We start from the raw sequence: 16776 nt of genomic DNA, 5'->3' as shown, positions 1-16776 counted from the left end.
TCTTGTCTTGTCTTGTCTTGTCTTGTCTTGTCTTGTCTTGTCTTGTCTTGTCTTGTCTTGCCTTGTCTTGTCTTGTCTTGTCTTGTCTTGTCTTGTCTTGTCTTGTCTTGTCTTGTCTTGTCTTGTCTTGTCTTGTCTTGTCTTGTCTGGTCTTGTCTTGTCATGTCATGTCTTGTCTTGTCTTGTCTTGTCTTGTCATGTCTTGTCTTGTCATGACCTATCTTGTCTTGTCTTGTCTTGTGTTGCCTCGTCTTGTCTTGTCTTGTCTTGTCCTGTCCTGACGTGTGTTGTGTTGTTTTGTCTTGTCTTGCTTTGTCTTGTCATGTCCTATCTTGTCTTGTCATGTCTTGTCTTGTCTTGTCTTGTCTTGTCTTGTCTTGTCTTGTCTTGTCTTGTCTTGTCTTGTGATGTCATGTCGTGTGTTGTGTTGTTTTGTCTTGTCATGTCTTGTCCTGTCCTGTCTTGTGTTGTCTTGTCATGTCTTGTCTTGTCTTGTCTTGTCTTGTGTTGCCTCGTCTTGTCTTGTCTTGTCTTGTGCTGTCCTGACGTGTGTTGTGTTGTTTTGTCTTGTCTTGCATTGTCTTGTCATGTCCTATCTTGTCTTGTCATGTCTTGTCTTGTCTTGTCTTGTGCTGTCCTGACGTGTGTTGTGTTGTTTTGTCTTGTCTTGCTTTGTCTTGTCATGTCCTATCTTGTCTTGTCATGTCTTGTCTTGTCTTGTCTTGTCTTGTCTTGCCTTGTCTTGTCTTGTCATGTCCTATCTTGTCTTGTCATGTCTTGTCTTGTCTTGTCTTGTCTTGTCTTGTCTTGCCTTGTCTTGTCTTGTCTTGTCTTGTCTTGTCTTGTCTTGTCTTGTCTTGTCTTGTCTTGTCTTGTCTTGTCTTGTCTTGTCTTGTCTTGTCTTGTATTGTCTTGTATTGTCTTGTCTTGTCTTGTCTTGTCTTGTCTTGTCTTGTCTTGTCTTGTCTTGTGTTGTCTTGTCTTATCTTGTCATGTCTTGTCTTGTCTTGTCTTGTCTTGTCTTGCCTTGTCTTGTCTTGCTTTGTCTTGTCATGTCCTATCTTGTCTTGTCATGTCTTGTCTTGTCTTGTCTTGTCTTGTCTTGTCTTGTCTTGTCTTGCCTTGTCTTGTCTTGTCTTGTCTTGTCTTGTCTTGTCTTGTCTTGTCTTGTCTTGTCTTGTCTTGTCTTGTCTTGTCTTGTCTTGTCTTGTCTTGTCTTGTCTTGTCTTGTCTTGTCTTGTCTTGTCTTGTCTTGTCTTGTCTTGTATTGTCTTGTATTGTCTTGTCTTGTCTTGTCTTGTCTTGTCTTGTCTTGTCTTGTCTTGTCTTGTCTTGTCTTGTCATGTCTTGTCTTGTCATGTCTTGTCTTGTCTTGTCTTGTCTTGTCTTGTTTTGTCTTGTCTTGTCTTGTCTTGTCTTGTCTTGTCTTGTCTTGTCTTGTCTTGTCTTGTCTTGTCTAGTTTTGTCTTGTCTTGTCTTGTTTTATGTTGTCTTGTTTTGTCATGTAATGTCATGTCGTGTGTTGTGTTGTTTTGTCTTGTCTTGTGTTGTTTTGTCGTGTGATATCTTGTCTTGTCTTGTCTTGTCTTGTCCTGTCCTGTCGTGTGTTGTGTTGTTTTGTCTTGTCTTGACATGTCATGTCATGTCGTGTCTTGTGTTGCTTTGTCTTGTCTTTTCTTCTCCTTGTCTTGTGTTGTTTTGTCCTGTCCTGACGTGTGTTTTGTTGTTTTGTCTTGTCATGTCTTGTCTTGTCTTCTGATGTCATGTCATGTCGTGTGTTGTGTTGTTTTGTCTTGTCTTGTCATGTCGTGTGTTGTGTTGCTTTGTCTTGTCTTGCTGCGTATTGTCATGTCTTATATTGTCTTGTCTTGTCATGTCATGTCATGTCGTGTGTTGTGTTGTTTTGTCTTGTCTTGTTTTGTCTTCTCATGTCATGTCTTGTCTTGTCTTGTCTTGTCTTGTCTTGTCTTGTTTTGTCTTGTCATGTCTTGTCTTGTCTTGTCTTGTCTTGTCTTGTCTTGTCTTGTCTTGTCTTGTCCTGTCTTGTCTTGTCTTGTCTTGTCTTGTCATGTTTTGTCTTGTCCTGTCCTGTCCTGTCTTGTCTTGTCTTGTCTTGTCATGTCTTGTCTTGTCTTGTCCTGTCTTGTCTTGTCATGTCTTGTCTTGTCTTGTCTTGTCTTGTCTTGTCTTGTCTGGTCTTGTCTTGTCTTGTCTTGTCTTGTCTTGTCTTGTCTTGTCTTGTCTTGTCTTGTCCTGTCCTGTCTTGTCTTGTCTTGTCATGTCTTGTCTTGCCTTGTCCTGTCCTGTCTTGTCTTGTCATGTCCTGTCCTGTCTTGTCTTGTCATGTCTTGTCTTGTCTTGTCTTGTCTTGTCTTGTCATGTCGTGTCTTGTCTTGTCTTGTCTCATCTTGTCTTGTCCTGTCCTGTCTTGTCTTGTCATGTCATGTCATGTCATGTCATGTCGTGTGTTGTTTTGTCTTGTCTTGTCTTGTCTTGTCTTGTCCTGTCCTGTCCTGTCTTGTCTTGTCTTGTCTTGTCTTGTCTTGTCTCGTCTTGTCTTGTCTTGTCTTGTCTTGTCTTGTCTTGTCCTGTCCTGACGTGTGTTGTATTGTTTTGTCTTGTCTTGTTTTGTCTTGTCTTGTTTTGTCGTGTCTTGTATTGTCTTGTTTTCTCATGTAATGTCATGTCGTGTGTTGTGTGGTTTTGTCTTGTCTTGTGTTGTTTTGTCGTGTCATGTCTTGTCTTGTCTTGTCTTCTCCTGTCCTGTCGTGTGTTGTGTTGTTTTGTCTTGTCTTGTCATGTCATGTCATGTCGTGTCTTGTGTTGCTTTGTCTTGTCTTGTCTTGTCATGTCGTGTGTTGTGTTGTTTTGTCTTGTCTTGTTGTGTATTGTCATGTCTTATATTGTCTTGTCTTGTCTTGTGATGTCATGTCATGTCGTGTGTTGTGTTGTTTTGTCTTGTCTTGTCATGTCGTGTGTTGTGTTGTTTTGTCTTGTCTTGCTGTGTATTGTCATGTCTTATATTGTCTTGTCTTGTCTTGTCATGTCATGTCATGTCGTGTGTTGTGTTGTTTTGTCTTGTCTTGTTTTGTCTTCTCATGTCATGTCTTGTCTTGTCTTGTCTTGTGTTGCCTCGTCTTGTCTTGTCTTGTCTTGTGCTGTCCTGACGTGTGTTGTGTTGTTTTGTCTTGTCTTGCTTTGTCTTGTCATGTCCTATCTTGTCTTGTCTTGTCTTGTCATGTCGTGTGTTGTGTTGTTTTGTCTTGTCTTGTTGTGTATTGTCATGTCTTATATTGTCTTGTCTTGTCTTGTGATGTCATGTCATGTCGTGTGTTGTGTTGTTTTGTCTTGTCTTGTCATGTCGTGTGTTGTGTTGTTTTGTCTTGTCTTGCTGTGTATTGTCATGTCTTATATTGTCTTGTCTTGTCTTGTCATGTCATGTCATGTCGTGTGTTGTGTTGTTTTGTCTTGTCTTGTTTTGTCTTCTCATGTCATGTCTTGTCTTGTCTTGTCTTGTCTTGTGTTGCCTCGTCTTGTCTTGTCTTGTCTTGTGCTGTCCTGACGTGTGTTGTGTTGTTTTGTCTTGTCTTGCTTTGTCTTGTCATGTTCTATCTTGTCGTGTCTTGTCTTGTCTTGTCTTGTCTTGTCTTGTCTTGTCTTGTCTTGTCTTGTCTTGTCTTGTCTTGTCTTGTCTTGTCTTGTCATGTCTTGTCTTGTCATGTCCTATCTTGTCTTGTCTTGTCTTGTGTTGCCTCGTCTTGTCTTGTCTTGTCTTGTCCTGTCCTGACGTGTGTTGTGTTGTTTTGTCTTGTCTTGCTTTGTCTTGTCATGTCCTATCTTGTCTTGTCATGTCTTGTCTTGTCTTGTCTTGTCTTGTCTTGTCTTGTCTTGTCTTGTCTTGTCTTGTCTTGTCTTGTCTTGTCTTGTCTTGTGATGTCATGTCGTGTGTTGTGTTGTTTTGTCTTGTCATGTCTTGTCCTGTCCTGTCTTGTGTTGTCTTGTCATGTCTTGTCTTGTCTTGACTTGTCTTGTGTTGCCTCGTCTTGTCTAGTCTTGTCTTGTGCTGTCCTGACGTGTGTTGTGTTGTTTTGTCTTGTCTTGCTTTGTCTTGTCATGTCCTATCTTGTCTTGTCATGTCTTGTCTTGTCTTGTCTTGTCTTGTCTTGTCTTGTCTTGTCTTGTCTTGTCTTGTCTTGTCTTGTCTTGTCTTGTCTTGTCTTGTCTTGTCTTGTCTTGTCTTGTATTGTCTTGTCTTGTCTTGTCTTGTCTTGTCTTGTCTTGTCTTGTGTTGTCTTGTCTAATCTTGTCATGTCGTGTGTTGTGTTGTTTTGTCTTGCCTTGTTGACAATACACAACAAGGCAAGACAAAACAACATATATATATTGTCTTGTCTTGTCTTGTCATGTCATGTCATGTCGTGTGTTGTGTTGTTTTGTCTTGTCTTGTTTTGTCTTCTCATGTCATGTCTTGTCTTGTCTTGTCCTGTCTTGTCTTGTCTTGTCTTGTCTTGTCTTGTCTTGTCTTGTCTTGTCTTGTCTTGTCTTGTCTTGTCTTGTCTTGTCTTGTCTTGTCTTGTCTTGTCTTGTCTTGTCTTGTCTTGTCTTGTCTTGTCTTGTCTTGTCTTGTCTTGTCTTGTCTTGTCTTGTCTTGTCTTGTCTTGTCTTGTCATGTCTTGTCTTGTCATGTCCTATCTTGTCTTGCCTTGTCTTGTGTTGCCTCGTCTTGTCTTGTCTTGTCTTGTCCTATCTTGTCTTGTCATGTCTTGTCTTGTCTTGTCTTATATTGTCTTGTCTTGTCTTGTCTTGTCTTGTCTTGTCTTGTCTTGTCTTGTCTTGTCTTGTCTTGTCTTGTCTTGTCTTGTCTTGTCTTGTCTTGTCTTGTCTTGTCTTGTCTTGTCTTGTCTTGTCTTGTCTTGTCTTGTCTTGTCTTGTCTTGTCTTGTCTTGTCTTGTCTTGTCTTGTCATGTCTTGTCTTGTCATGTCCTATCTTGTCTTGTCTTGTCTTGTGTTGCCTCGTCTTGTCTTGTCTTGTCTTGTCCTATCTTGTCTTGTCATGTCTTGTCTTGTCTTGTCTTATATTGTCTTGTCTTGTCTTGTCTTGTCTCTTGTCTTGTCTTGTCTTGTCTTTTCTTGTCTTGTCTTGTCTTGTCTTGTCTTGTCTTGTCTTGTCTTGTCTTGTCTTGTCCTGTCTTGTCTTGTCATGTCATGTCATGTGTTGTCTTGTCTTGTCTTGTCTTGTCTTGTCTTGTCTGGTCTTGTCTTGTCATGTCTTGTCTTGTCTTCTGATGTCATGTCATGTCGTGTGTTGTGTTGTTTTGTCTTGTCTTGTCATGTCGTGTGTTGTGTTGCTTTGTCTTGTCTTGCTGTGTATTGTCATGTCTTATATTGTCTTGTCTTGTCATGTCATGTCATGTCGTGTGTTGTGTTGTTTTGTCTTGTCTTGTTTTGTCTTCTCATGTCATGTCTTGTCTTGCCTTGTCTTGTCTTGTTTTGTCTTGTCATGTCTTGTCTTGTCTTGTCTTGTCTTGTCTTGTCTTGTCTTGTCCTGTCTTGTCTTGTCTTGTCTTGTCATGTTTTGTCTTGTCCTGTCCTGTCTTGTCTTGTCTTGTCTTGTCATGTCTTGTCTTGTCTTGTCCTGTCTTGTCTTGTCATGTCTTGTCTTGTCTTGTCTTGTCTTGTCTTGTCTTGTCTGGTCTTGTCTTGTCTTGTCTTGTCTTTTCTTGTCTTGTCTTGTCTTGTCTTGTCTTGTCTTGTCTTGTCTTGTCTTGTCTTGTCTTGTCTTGTCTTGTCATGTCGTGTCTTGTCATGTCTTGTCTTGTCTTGTCTTGTCTTGTCTTGTCTTGTCTTGTCTTGTCTTGTCTTGTCTTGTCATGTCTTGTCTTGTCTTGTCTTGTATTGTCATGTCTTGTCTTGTCTTGTCTTGTCTTGTCTTGTCTTGTCTTGTCTTGTCTTGTCTTGTGATGTCATGTCGTGTGTTGTGTTGTTTTGTCTTGTCATGTCTTGTCCTGTCCTGTCTTGTGTTGTCTTGTCATGTCTTGTCTTGTCTTGTCTTGTCTTGTGTTGCCTCGTCTTGTCTTGTCTTGTCTTGTCCTGTCCTGACGTGTGTTGTGTTGTTTTGTCTTGTCTTGCTTTGTCTTGTCATGTCCTATCTTGTCTTGTCATGTCTTGTCTTGTCTTGTCTTGTCTTGTCTTGTCTTGTCTTGTCTTGTCTTGTCTTGTCTTGTCTTGTCTTGTCTTGTCTTGTCTTGTCTTGTCTTGTCTTGTCTTGTCTTGTCTTGTCTTGTCTTGTGATGTCATGTCGTGTGTTGTGTTGTTTTGTCTTGTCATGTCTTGTCCTGTCCTGTCTTGTGTTGTCTTGTCATGTCTTGTCTTGTCTTGACTTGTCTTGTGTTGCCTCGTCTTGTCTAGTCTTGTCTTGTGCTGTCCTGACGTGTGTTGTGTTGTTTTGTCTTGTCTTGCTTTGTCTTGTCATGTCCTATCTTGTCTTGTCATGTCTTGTCTTGTCTTGTCTTGTCTTGTCTTGTCTTGTCTTGTCTTGTCTTGTCTTGTCTTGTCTTGTATTGTCTTGTCTTGTCTTGTCTTGTCTTGTCTTGTCTTGTCTTGTCTTGTGTTGTCTTGTCTAATCTTGTCATGTCGTGTGTTGTGTTGTTTTGTCTTGCCTTGTTGACAATACACAACAAGGCAAGACAAAACAACATATATATATTGTCTTGTCTTGTCTTGTCATGTCATGTCATGTCGTGTGTTGTGTTGTTTTGTCTTGTCTTGTTTTGTCTTCTCATGTCATGTCTTGTCTTGTCTTGTCCTGTCTTGTCTTGTCTTGTCTTGTCTTGTCTTGTCTTGTCTTGTCTTGTCTTGTCTTGTCTTGTCTTGTCTTGTCTTGTCTTGTCTTGTCTTGTCTTGTCTTGTCTTGTCTTGTCTTGTCTTGTCTTGTCTTGTCTTGTCTTGTCTTGTCTTGTCTTGTCTTGTCATGTCTTGTCTTGTCATGTCCTATCTTGTCTTGTCTTGTCTTGTGTTGCCTCGTCTTGTCTTGTCTTGTCTTGTCCTATCTTGTCTTGTCATGTCTTGTCTTGTCTTGTCTTATATTGTCTTGTCTTGTCTTGTCTTGTCTTGTCTTGTCTTGTCTTGTCTTGTCTTGTCTTGTCTTGTCTTGTCTTGTCTTGTCTTGTCTTGTCTTGTCTTGTCTTGTCTTGTCTTGTCTTGTCTTGTCTTGTCATGTCTTGTCTTGTCATGTCCTATCTTGTCTTGTCTTGTCTTGTGTTGCCTCGTCTTGTCTTGTCTTGTCTTGTCCTATCTTGTCTTGTCATGTCTTGTCTTGTCTTGTCTTATATTGTCTTGTCTTGTCTTGTCTTGTCTCTTGTCTTGTCTTGTCTTGTCTTGTCTTGTCTTTTCTTGTCTTGTCTTGTCTTGTCTTGTCTTGTCTTGTCTTGTCTTGTCTTGTCTTGTCCTGTCTTGTCTTGTCATGTCATGTCATGTGTTGTCTTGTCTTGTCTTGTCTTGTCTTGTCTGGTCTTGTCTTGTCTTGTCATGTCTTGTCTTGTCTTCTGATGTCATGTCATGTCGTGTGTTGTGTTGTTTTGTCTTGTCTTGTCATGTCGTGTGTTGTGTTGCTTTGTCTTGTCTTGCTGTGTATTGTCATGTCTTATATTGTCTTGTCTTGTCATGTCATGTCATGTCGTGTGTTGTGTTGTTTTGTCTTGTCTTGTTTTGTCTTCTCATGTCATGTCTTGTCTTGTCTTGTTTTGTCTTGTCATGTCTTGTCTTGTCTTGTCTTGTCTTGTCTTGTCTTGTCTTGTCTTGTCCTGTCTTGTCTTGTCTTGTCTTGTCATGTTTTGTCTTGTCCTGTCCTGTCTTGTCTTGTCTTGTCTTGTCATGTCTTGTCTTGTCTTGTCCTGTCTTGTCTTGTCATGTCTTGTCTTGTCTTGTCTTGTCTTGTCTTGTCTTGTCTGGTCTTGTCTTGTCTTGTCTTGTCTTGTCTTGTCTTGTCTTGTCTTGTCTTGTCTTGTCTTGTCTTGTCTTGTCTTGTCTTGTCTTGTCTTGTCATGTCGTGTCTTGTCATGTCTTGTCTTGTCTTGTCTTGTCTTGTCTTGTCTTGTCTTGTCTTGTCTTGTCTTGTCTTGTCTTGTCATGTCTTGTCTTGTCTTGTCTTGTCTTGTCATGTCTTGTCTTGTCTTGTCTTGTCTTGTCTTGTCTTGTCTTGTCATGTCTTGTCTTGTCTTGTCTTGTCTTGTCTTGTCTTGTCTTGTCTTGTCTTGTTATGTCGTGTCTTGTCATGTCTTGTCTTGTCTTGTCTTGTCTTGTCTTGTCTTGTCTTGTCTTGTCTTGTCTTGTCTTGTCTTGTCTTGTCTTGTCATGTCTTGTCTTGTCTTGTCTTGTCTTGTCATGTCTTGTCTTGTCTTGTCTTGTCTTGTCTTGTCTTGTCTTGTCTTGTCTTGTCTTGTCTTGTCTTGTCTTGTCTTGTCTTGTCTTGTCTTGTCTTGTCTTGTCATGTCTTGTCTTGTCATGTCCTATCTTGTCTTGTCTTGTCTTGTGTTGCCTCGTCTTGTCTTGTCTTGTCTTGTCCTATCTTGTCTTGTCATGTCTTGTCTTGTCTTGTCTTATATTGTCTTGTCTTGTCTTGTCTTGTCTTGTCTTGTCTTGTCTTGTCTTGTCTTGTTTTGTCTTCTCATGTCATGTCTTGTCTTGTCTTGTCTTGTCTTGTTTTGTCTTGTCATGTCTTGTCTTGTCTTGTCTTGTCTTGTCTTGTCTTGTCTTGTCCTGTCTTGTCTTGTCTTGTCTTGTCATGTTTTGTCTTGTCCTGTCCTGTCTTGTCTTGTCTTGTCTTGTCATGTCTTGTCTTGTCTTGTCCTGTCTTGTCTTGTCATGTCTTGTCTTGTCTTGTCTTGTCTTGTCTTGTCTTGTCTGGTCTTGTCTTGTCTTGTCTTGTCTTGTCTTGTCTTGTCTTGTCTTGTCTTGTCTTGTCTTGTCTTGTCATGTCGTGTCTTGTCATGTCTTGTCTTGTCTTGTCTTGTCTTGTCTTGTCTTGTCTTGTCTTGTCTTGGCTTGTCTTGTCTTGTCTTGTCTTGTCATGTCTTGTCTTGTCTTGTCTTGTCTTGTCATGTCTTGTCTTGTCTTGTCTTGTCTTGTCTTGTCTTGTCTTGTCATGTCTTGTCTTGTCTTGTCTTGTCTTGTCTTGTCTTGTCTTGTCCTGTCTTGTCTTGTCTTGTCTTGTCATGTTTTGTCTTGTCCTGTCCTGTCTTGTCTTGTCATGTCTTGTCTTGCCTTGTCCTGTCCTGTCTTGTCTTGTCATGTCTTGTCTTGTCTTGTCTTGTCTTGTCTTGTCTTGTCTTGTCTTGTCTTGTCTTGTCTTGTCTTGTCTTGTCTTGTCTTGTCTTGTCTTGTCTTGTCTTGTCTTGTCTTGTCTTGTGATGTCATGTCGTGTGTTGTGTTGTTTTGTCTTGTCATGTCTTGTCCTGTCCTGTCTTGTGTTGTCTTGTCATGTCTTGTCTTGTCTTGTCTTGTCTTGTGCTGTCCTGACGTGCGTTGTGTTGTTTTGTCTTGTCTTGCTTTGTCTTGTCATGTCCTATCTTGTCTTGTCATGTCTTGTCTTGTCTTGTCTTGTCTTGTCTTGTCTTGTCTTGTCTTGTCTTGTCTTGTCTTGTCTTGTCATGTCTTGTCTTGTCATGTCTTGTCTTGTCTTGTCTTGTCTTGTCTTGTCTTGTCTGGTCTTGTCTTGTCTTGTCTTGTCTTGTCTTGTCTTGTCTTGTCTTGTCTTGTCTTGTCTTGTCTTGTCTTGTCTTGTCTTGTCATGTCGTGTCTTGTCATGTCTTGTCTTGTCTTGTCTTGTCATGTCCTGTCTTGTCTTGTCTTGTCATGTCTTGTCTTGTCTTGTCTTGTCCTGTCCTGTCTTGTCTTGTCATGTCTTGTCTTGTCTTGTCTTGTCTTGTCTTGTCATGTCGTGTCTTGTCTTGTCTTGTCTCATCTTGTCTTGTCCTGTCCTGTCTTGTCTTGTCATGTCATGTCATGTCATGTCATGTCGTGTGTTGTTTTGTCTTGTCTTGTCTTGTCTTGTCCTGTCCTGTCCTGTCCTGTCTTGTCTTGTCTTGTCTTGTCTTGTCTTGTCTCGTCTTGTCTTGTCTTGTCTTGTCTTGTCTTGTCCTGTCCTGACGTGTGTTGTGTTGTTTTGTCTTGTCTTGTTTTGTCTTGTCTTGTTTTGTCGTGTCTTGTATTGTCTTGTTTTCTCATGTAATGTCATGTCGTGTGTTGTGTGGTTTTGTCTTGTCTTGTCTTGTCTTCTCCTGTCCTGTCGTGTGTTGTGTTGTTTTGTCTTGTCTTGTCATGTCATGTCATGTCGTGTCTTGTGTTGCTTTGTCTTGTCTTGTCTTGTCATGTCGTGTGTTGTGTTGTTTTGTCTTGTCTTGTTGTGTATTGTCATGTCTTATATTGTCTTGCCTTGTCTTGTGATGTCATGTCATGTCGTGTGTTGTGTTGTTTTGTCTTGTCTTGTCATGTCGTGTGTTGTGTTGTTTTGTCTTGTCTTGCTGTGTATTGTCATGTCTTATATTGTCTTGTCTTGTCTTGTCATGTCATGTCATGTCGTGTCTTGTTTTGTCTTCTCATGTCATGTCTTGTCTTGTCTTGTCCTGTCCTGTCTTGTCTTGTCTTGTCTTGTCTTGTCTTGTCTTGTCTTGTCTTGTCTTGTCTTGTCTTGTCTTGTCTTGTCTTGTCTTGTCTTGTCTTGTCTTGTCTTGTCTTGTCTTGTCTTGTCTTGTCTTGTCTTGTCTTGTCTTGTCTTGTCATGTCTTGTCTTGTCATGTCCTATCTTGTCTTGTCTTGTCTTGTGTTGCCTCGTCTTGTCTTGTCTTGTCTTGTCCTGTCCTGACGTGTGTTGTGTTGTTTTGTCTTGTCTTGCTTTGTCTTGTCATGTCCTATCTTGTCTTGTCATGTCTTGTCTTGTCTTGTCTTGTCTTGTCTTGTCTTGTCTTGTCTTGTCTTGTCTTGTCTTGTGATGTCATGTCGTGTGTTGTGTTGTTTTGTCTTGTCATGTCTTGTCATGTCTTGTCCTGTCCTGTCTTGTGTTGTCTTGTCATGTCTTGTCTTGTCTTGTCTTGTCTTGTCATGTCTTGTCTTGTCATGTCCTATCTTGTCTTGTGCTGTCCTGACGTGTGTTGTGTTGTTTTGTCTTGTCTTGCTTTGTCTTGTCATGTCCTATCTTGTCTTGTGTTGTGTGGTTTTGTCTTGTCTTGTCTTGTCTTCTCCTGTCCTGTCGTGTGTTGTGTTGTTTTGTCTTGTCTTGTCATGTCATGTCATGTCGTGTCTTGTGTTGCTTTGTCTTGTCTTGTCTTGTCATGTCGTGTGTTGTGTTGTTTTGTCTTGTCTTGTTGTGTATTGTCATGTCTTATATTGTCTTGTCTTGTCTTGTGATGTCATGTCATGTCGTGTGTTGTGTTGTTTTGTCTTGTCTTGTCATGTCGTGTGTTGTGTTGTTTTGTCTTGTCTTGCTGTGTATTGTCATGTCTTATAATGTCTTGTCTTGTCTTGTCATGTCATGTCATGTCGTGTCTTGTTTTGTCTTCTCATGTCATGTCTTGTCTTGTCTTGTCCTGTCTTGTCTTGTCTTGTCTTGTCTTGTCTTGTCTTGTCTTGTCTTGTCTTGTCTTGTCTTGTCTTGTCTTGTCTTGTCTTGTCTTGTCTTGTCTTGTCTTGTCTTGTCTTGTCTTGTCATGTCTTGTCTTGTCATGTCCTATCTTGTCTTGTCTTGTCTTGTGTTGCCTCGTCTTGTCTTGTCTTGTCTTGTCCTGTCCTGACGTGTGTTGTGTTGTTTTGTCTTGTCTTGCTTTGTCTTGTCATGTCCTATCTTGTCTTGTCATGTCTTGTCTTGTCTTGTCTTGTCTTGTGTTGTCTTGTCTTGTCTTGTCTTGTCTTGTCTTGTCTTGTGATGTCATGTCGTGTGTTGTGTTGTTTTGTCTTGTCATGTCTTGTCCTGTCCTGTCTTGTGTTGTCTTGTCATGTCTTGTCTTGTCTTGTCTTGTCTTGTGTTGCCTCGTCTTGTCTTGTCTTGTCTTGTCTTGTCTTGTCTTGTCTTGTCTTGTCTTGTCTTGTCTTGTCTTGTGATGTCATGTCGTGTGTTGTGTTGTTTTGTCTTGTCATGTCTTGTCCTGTCCTGTCTTGTGTTGTCTTGTCATGTCTTGTCTTGTCTTGACTTGTCTTGTGTTGCCTCGTCTTGTCTAGTCTTGTCTTGTGCTGTCCTGACGTGTGTTGTGTTGTTTTGTCTTGTCTTGCTTTGTCTTGTCATGTCCTATCTTGTCTTGTCATGTCTTGTCTTGTCTTGTCTTGTCTTGTCATGTCTTGTCTTGTCTTGTCTTGTCTTGTCTTGTCTTGTCTTGTCTTGTCATGTCTTGTCTTGTCTTGTCTTGTCTTGTCTTGTCTTGTCTTGTCCTGTCTTGTCTTGTCTTGTCTTGTCATGTTTTGTCTTGTCCTGTCCTGTCTTGTCTTGTCATGTCTTGTCTTGCCTTGTCCTGTCCTGTCTTGTCTTGTCATGTCTTGTCTTGTCTTGTCTTGTCTTGTCTTGTCTTGTCTTGTCTTGCCTTGTCCTGTCCTGTCTTGTCTTGTCATGTCTTGTCTTGTCTTGTCTTGTCTTGTCTTGTCTTGTCTTGTCTTGTCTTGTCTTGTCTTGTCTTGTCTTGTCTTGTCTTGTCTTGTCTTGTCTTGTCTTGTCTTGTCTTGTCTTGTCTTGTCTTGTCTTGTCTTGTCTTGTCTTGTCTTGTCTTGTCTTGTCCTGTCTTGTCTTGTCTTGTCATGTCTTGTCTTGTCTTGTCTTGTCCTGTCCTGTCTTGTCTTGTCATGTCTTGTCTTGTCTTGTCTTGTCTTGTCTTGTCTTGTCTTGTCTTGTCTTGTCTTGTCTTGTCTTGTCTTGTCTTGTCTTGTCTTGTCATGTCTTGTCTTGTCTTGTCTTGTCTTGTCATGTCTTGTCTTGTCTTGTCTTGTCTTGTCATGTCTTGTCTTGTCTTGTCTTGTCTTGTCTTGTCTTGTCTTGTCTTGTCTTGTCCTGTCCTGTCTTGTCTTGTCTTGTCATGTCTTGTCTTGTCTTGTCTTGTCCTGTCTTGTCTTGTCTTGTCTTGTCATGTTTTGTCTTGTCCTGTCCTGTCTTGTCTTGTCTTGTCATGTCTTGTCTTGTCTTGTCCTGTCCTGTCTTGTCTTGTCTTGTCTTGTCTTGTCTTGTCTTGTCTTGTCTTGTCTTGTCTTGTCTTGTCTTGTCTTGTCTTGTCTTGTCTTGTCTTGTCTTGTCTTGTCTTGTCTTGTCTTGTCTTGTCTTGTCTTGTCTTGTCTTGTCTTGTCTTGTCTTGTCTTGTCTTGTCTTGTCTTGTCTTGTCTTGTCTTGTCTTGTCTTGTCTTGTCTTGTCTTGTCTTGTCATGTCTTGTCTTGTCATGTCCTATCTTGTCTTGTCTTGTCTTGTGTTGCCTCGTCTTGTCTTGTCTTGTCTTGTCCTGTCCTGACGTGTGTTGTGTTGTTTTGTCTTGTCTTGCTTTGTCTTGTCATGTCCTATCTTGTCTTGTCATGTCTTGTCTTGTCTTGTCTTGTCTTGTCTTGTCTTGTCTTGTCTTGTCTTGTCTTGTGATGTCATGTCGTGTGTTGTGTTGTTTTGTCTTGTCATGTCTTGTCCTGTCCTGTCTTGTGTTGTCTTGTCATGTCTTGTCTTGTCTTGTCTTGTCTTGTGTTGCCTCGTCTTGTCTTGTCTTGTCTTGTCTTGTCTTGTCTTGTCTTGTCTTGTCTTGTCTTGTCTTGTGATGTCATGTCGTGTGTTGCGTTGTTTTGTCTTGTCATGTCTTGTCCTGTCCTGTCTTGTGTTGTCTTGTCATGTCTTGTCTTGTCTTGACTTGTCTTGTGTTGCCTCGTCTTGTCTAGTCTTGTCTTGTGCTGTCCTGACGTGTGTTGTGTTGTTTTGTCTTGTCTTGCTTTGTCTTGTCATGTCCTATCTTGTCTTGTCATGTCTTGTCTTGTCTTGTCTTGTCTTGTCATGTCTTGTCTTGTCTTGTCTTGTCTTGTCTTGTCTTGTCTTGTCTTGTCATGTCTTGTCTTGTCTTGTCTTGTCTTGTCTTGTCTTGTCTTGTCCTGTCTTGTCTTGTCTTGTCTTGTCATGTTTTGTCTTGTCCTGTCCTGTCTTGTCTTGTCATGTCTTGTCTTGCCTTGTCCTGTCCTGTCTTGTCTTGTCATGTCTTGTCTTGTCTTGTCTTGTCTTGTCTTGTCTTGTCTTGTCTTGTCTTGTCTTATCTTGTCTTGTCTTGTCTTGTCTTGTCTTGTCTTGTCTTGTCTTGTCTTGTCTTGTCTTGTCTTGTCTTGTCTTGTCTTGTCTTGTCTTGTCTTGTCTTGTCTTGTCTTGTCTTGTCTTGTCATGTCCTGTCTTGTCTTGTCTTGTCATGTCTTGTCTTGTCTTGTCTTGTCCTGTCCTGTCTTGTCTTGTCATGTCTTGTCTTGTCTTGTCTTGTCTTGTCTTGTCATGTCGTGTCTTGCCTTGTCTTGTCTCATCTTGTCTTGTCCTGTCCTGTCTTGTCTTGTCATGTCATGTCATGTCATGTCATGTCGTGTGTTGTTTTGTCTTGTCTTGTCTTGTCTTGTCTTGTCTCGTCTTGTCTTGTCTTGTCTTGTCTTGTCTTGTCTTGTCTTGTCCTGTCCTGACGTGTGTTGTGTTGTTTTGTCTTGTCTTGTTTTGTCTTGTCTTGTTTTGTCGTGTCTTGTATTGTCTTGTTTTCTCATGTAATGTCATGTCGTGTGTTGTGTGGTTTTGTCTTGTCTTGTGTTGTTTTGTCGTGTCATGTCTTGTCTTGTCTTGTCTTCTCCTGTCCTGTCGTGTGTTGTGTTGTTTTGTCTTGTCTTGTCATGTCATGTCATGTCGTGTCTTGTGTTGCTTTGTCTTGTCTTGTCTTGTCATGTCGTGTGTTGTGTTGTTTTGTCTTGTCTTGTTGTGTATTGTCATGTCTTATATTGTCTTGTCTTGTCTTGTGATGTCATGTCATGTCGTGTGTTGTGTTGTTTTGTCTTGTCTTGTCATGTCGTGTGTTGTGTTGTTTTGTCTTGTCTTGCTGTGTATTGTCATGTCTTATATTGTCTTGTCTTGTCTTGTCATGTCATGTCATGTCGTGTCTTGTTTTGTCTTCTCATGTCATGTCTTGTCTTGTCTTGTCCTGTCTTGTCTTGTCTTGTCTTGTCTTGTCTTGTCTTGTCTTGTCTTGTCTTGTCTTGTCTTGTCTTGTCTTGTCTTGTCTTGTCTTGTCTTGTCTTGTCTTGTCTTGTCTTGTCTTGTCTTGTCTTGTCTTGTCTTGTCTTGTCTTGTCTTGTCTTGTCTTGTCTTGTCTTGTCTTGTCTTGTCTTGTCTTGTCTTGTCTTGTCTTGTCTTGTCTTGTCTTGTCTTGTCATGTCTTGTCTTGTCATGTCCTATCTTGTCTTGTCTTGTCTTGTGTTGCCTCGTCTTGTCTTGTCTTGTCCTGTCCTGACGTGTGTTGTGTTGTTTTGTCTTGTCTTGCTTTGTCTTGTCATGTCCTATCTTGTCTTGTCATGTCTTGTCTTGTCTTGTCTTGTCTTGTCTTGTCTTGTCTTGTCTTGTGATGTCATGTCGTGTGTTGTGTTGTTTTGTCTTGTCATGTCTTGTCCTGTCCTGTCTTGTGTTGTCTTGTCATGTCTTGTCTTGTCTTGTCTTGTCTTGTGTTGCCTCGTCTTGTCTTGTCTTGTCTTGTGCTGTCCTGACGTGCGTTGTGTTGTTTTGTCTTGTCTTGCTTTGTCTTGTCATGTCCTATCTTGTCTTGTCATGTCTTGTCTTGTCTTGTCTTGTCTTGTCTTGTCTTGTCTTGTCTTGTCTTGTCTTGTCTTGTCTTGTCTTGTCTTGTCTTGTCATGTCTTGTCTTGTCATGTCTTGTCTTGTCTTGTCTTGTCTTGTCTTGTCTTGTCTGGTCTTGTCTTGTCTTGTCTTGTCTTGTCTTGTCTTGTCTTGTCTTGTCTTGTCTTGTCTTGTCTTGTCTTGTCTTGTCTTGTCTTGTCTTGTCTTGTCATGTCGTGTCTTGTCATGTCTTGTCTTGTCTTGTCTTGTCTTGTCTTGTCTTGTCTTGTTTTGTCTTGTCTTGTCTTGTCTTGTCTTGTCTTGTCTTGTCTTGTCTTGTCTTGTCTTGTCTTGTCATGTCTTGTCTTGTCTTGTCTTGTCTTGTCATGTCTTGTCTTGTCTTGTCTTGTCTTGTCTTGTCTTGTCTTGTCATGTCTTGTCTTGTCTTGTCTTGTCTTGTCTTGTCTTGTCTTGTCCTGTCTTGTCTTGTCTTGTCTTGTCATGTTTTGTCTTGTCCTGTCCTGTCTTGTCTTGTCATGTCTTGTCTTGCCTTGTCCTGTCCTGTCTTGTCTTGTCATGTCTTGTCTTGTCTTGTCTTGTCTTGTCTTGTCTTGTCTTGTCTTGTCTTGTCTTGTCTTGTCTTGTCTTGTCTTGTCTTGTCTTGTCTTGTCTTGTCTTGTCTTGTCTTGTCTTGTCTTGTCTTGTCTTGTCTTGTCTTGTCTTGTCTTGTCTTGTCTTGTCTTGTCTTGTCTTGTCTTGTCTTGTCTTGTCTTGTCTTGTCTTGTCTTGTCTTGTCATGTCCTGTCTTGTCTTGTCTTGTCATGTCTTGTCTTGTCTTGTCTTGTCCTGTCCTGTCTTGTCTTGTCATGTCTTGTCTTGTCTTGTCTTGTCTTGTCATGTCGTGTCTTGTCTTGTCTTGTCTCATCTTGTCTTGTCCTGTCCTGTCTTGTCTTGTCATGTCATGTCATGTCATGTCATGTCGTGT

Source organism: Zeugodacus cucurbitae, chromosome X (assembly GCF_028554725.1).
Source record: "Zeugodacus cucurbitae isolate PBARC_wt_2022May chromosome X, idZeuCucr1.2, whole genome shotgun sequence".
Lineage (NCBI taxonomy): Eukaryota > Metazoa > Arthropoda > Insecta > Diptera > Tephritidae > Zeugodacus > Zeugodacus cucurbitae.
This window is presented reverse-complemented; position numbering follows the sequence as displayed.